Source organism: Wolffia australiana, chromosome 2 (assembly GCF_029677425.1).
Source record: "Wolffia australiana isolate 7733 chromosome 2, ASM2967742v1".
NCBI lineage: Eukaryota > Viridiplantae > Streptophyta > Magnoliopsida > Alismatales > Araceae > Wolffia > Wolffia australiana.
In genome coordinates this window covers 23,060,132-23,062,737 of record NC_135836.1, presented here as the reverse complement: position 1 = coordinate 23,062,737, position 2,606 = coordinate 23,060,132, and the positions used below count along the sequence as shown (strand labels likewise).

Here is a 2,606-nt window from a genome sequence, read left to right as displayed (position 1 = left end):
GTATAGGTGCCAATTACCTTGCAATCCTCAAAGAAAGACTTTGTTAGAGCAATTAAATCCAAAGACCGTAAGGAAATCTACATCTATTGCTTTAGATCTTCCTGAAGGAGTTAGATTCAAAGTCGATAATACCTTAATTAATTCTCTTCCTAAATTCTTTGGAAAGTATCATGAAAATCCATATTATTTCTTAGACAACTATACCATGATATGCTCATCTCAATGCATGCCCAGAATTTCAACCGATCATGTTAAGATGTTACACTTTCATTATGTTCTAGAGGACAAACCAAAGGATTGGTATTTCAAATTGGGAGTAACCTAATCTAGTTGGGAAGAAATTGAAAATAATTTTTTTCTTAAATTCTTCCCTCATTCTAGAACTAAGGCATGCATTAGAGAAATTGAGAATTTTTGTCAACACGAAGATGAAAATTTTAGTAAAGCATGGGAGAGGTTCAATGATTTATGTAGAAAATGTCCTCACCATGACATTGAGGAGACCAAGTTAGCTAAAACTTTATATGAAGGATTAAAAGAGGTGAACCAACTTAAAGTAGATCAATCGACTAGAGGATACTTTTATAACGCCCATGACGATGCGGTGATGGAAATTATTGAAAGAGTTACTGATATTCACATGCAAAAAATTAATGCAAGCAATAATGGAAGAAAATTTAGGAGAAATGTATCATCTGTTCAAGAAAGAGATGATATGGGGGTCCAAGAGCAATTAAAAGAGCTAACCATCATAGTAAAAGGACTAGTGCAGCATAACTCACCATTAGTCTTGGCAAAGATTTGTTCAATGTGTGGCAGCAAAGACCATGAGGATGGAGCATGCCAGCAGGAGGAAGAAGTACACGTGATCTACTCCAATCAACAACCATGGAGTGAGCAACAAAACTCTAAGGCCTTTCCTCAAAGACCCATTTTCAACCAACTTGCCAAGCCCACATTTCAAGCTCGGCCATCTATCCATCATGGCCTATCCTGCACGAAACCTCCACAACCTAGCTACGAAGGGCCTCCTTATTAAGCTCCAAATCCACAAGTGTCACAGACTTAAGGTACAACTGACCCTTTATACAAAATGAGTTCCATGATACAGGGGTTAGCGCAAATGATGGAGCTACAAAGTAAAGCTACGACGGAGAATCAGCAGCAGATCAAAGTTCTGGTGGGCACTCTTCAAAAGAACCAAGGCAAAATCAGAGGTAAGGGAGTTGACCCCAACTCCCATTCAGGTCATTTCCCACCACAACCTTGCATTAATCCTATAAATATTTGTGTTGTTGATAGTGAAGTTCATGATTTAGAAATAGAAAACATAGAGGTGGATCAAGAAGATATTCAATCCATTTCTCAATTAAGAAATGATAAAGAACTTCAGGATCCAAAGAAGGATACAGGAGATGAAAAAGTAGATGAGGAAGAACCTGGACCATGTAAAGACCTCTTAGATCCGTCTTCCTCACCTGTCCTGTATCCCACTGCTCTTAAAATACCTAAGACCATCCTAGAGTATGATAAACAAATCACTGATAACTTTCATGATGCCATCATAAAAATCTGTGTGAAAGATATGATAGATAGTTCACCCTTCTTCAAAAAATGTATTTAAGACTTATGCATCCGTAAGAGGAAAAGGGAGGAAGCAAAGATGATAGTGAACTCATCCAGCTTTATTAGAGAAATACCACCAAAGTTAAAAGATCCTGTATCTTGTTTGATAAGTTGTGAAATTGGAGGAAGGAGATTTACTAGAATACTCTTAGATATCAGAGCTAGTATTAGCAGTACGCTTAAAGCACTCTTTCATGAATATAAAACTGGGGAGTTAAAGGACACCTACATGGACTTATTATTAGCTCATGGATCACTTAGAAGGCCTACAGGATTATTAGAGGATATGGTGATTAAAGTAAAAAAATGTAGCCTCCTTAATGATTTTATTGTGACTGAAGTGAATGTTAAGGAAGCCCTAAGCCTAGTTCCAATTATCCTAGGTCGACCATTTTTATTAACAGCTAGGACAGCCCTTCACTTTGAAAGAGGAATAATGGATTTGAAGATAGAGGATGAAAATGCTCAGATGAATATCAATAGACCTTTAAAGCATCCTAAAAGGAAAGTGGGAATCAGATTTTCTGAAATAGATGCTGAAGATAAACGTATACTCAAAACTCATCACTTAGGAGTAGAGGATCTTTATCACAAAGAAGAAGAACCAACGATCCCTCCTGAACCTCCAGACCTAGGACTAGACCTTAAATCCTCACTCAACCTGAACAAAATGGAACAAAAGGACAGTTTGAGATTTTATTATTCAAGGCTAGGAGCTGGGCATTACTCTTCTTGTAGATACAGCTTAAGCCCTATCTACAAGATGAACCTATTAAAGAGCAATTGCATATCCATCTAGTGGAGTCCCCAAGTAAATAAATAATCTGCATTTATTATTAACCTTTTTCTTTTAGTAGCGGTTTGTTTTTTAGGAATAAAGCAATCAGCAAGTTGTGGAAATGAACAACAACACAAATAAATGCACAGCTTGAACTTTCTTTTCCCTTTTATTTTACTTTTTTTATGCAATAGGGACATTG

At 36.8% G+C, this 2,606-nt stretch overlaps 1 non-coding gene across 1 annotated transcript; it reads right to left on the bottom strand.

The window, feature by feature from the left end:
• Positions 1-388: 388 nt before the first annotated feature.
• Positions 389-495, bottom strand: LOC144700352 (small nucleolar RNA R71). Its single transcript, XR_013580723.1, has one exon. It is a non-coding gene; the product is annotated as a small nucleolar RNA R71 (small nucleolar RNA).
• Positions 496-2,606: the final 2,111 nt, after the last annotated feature.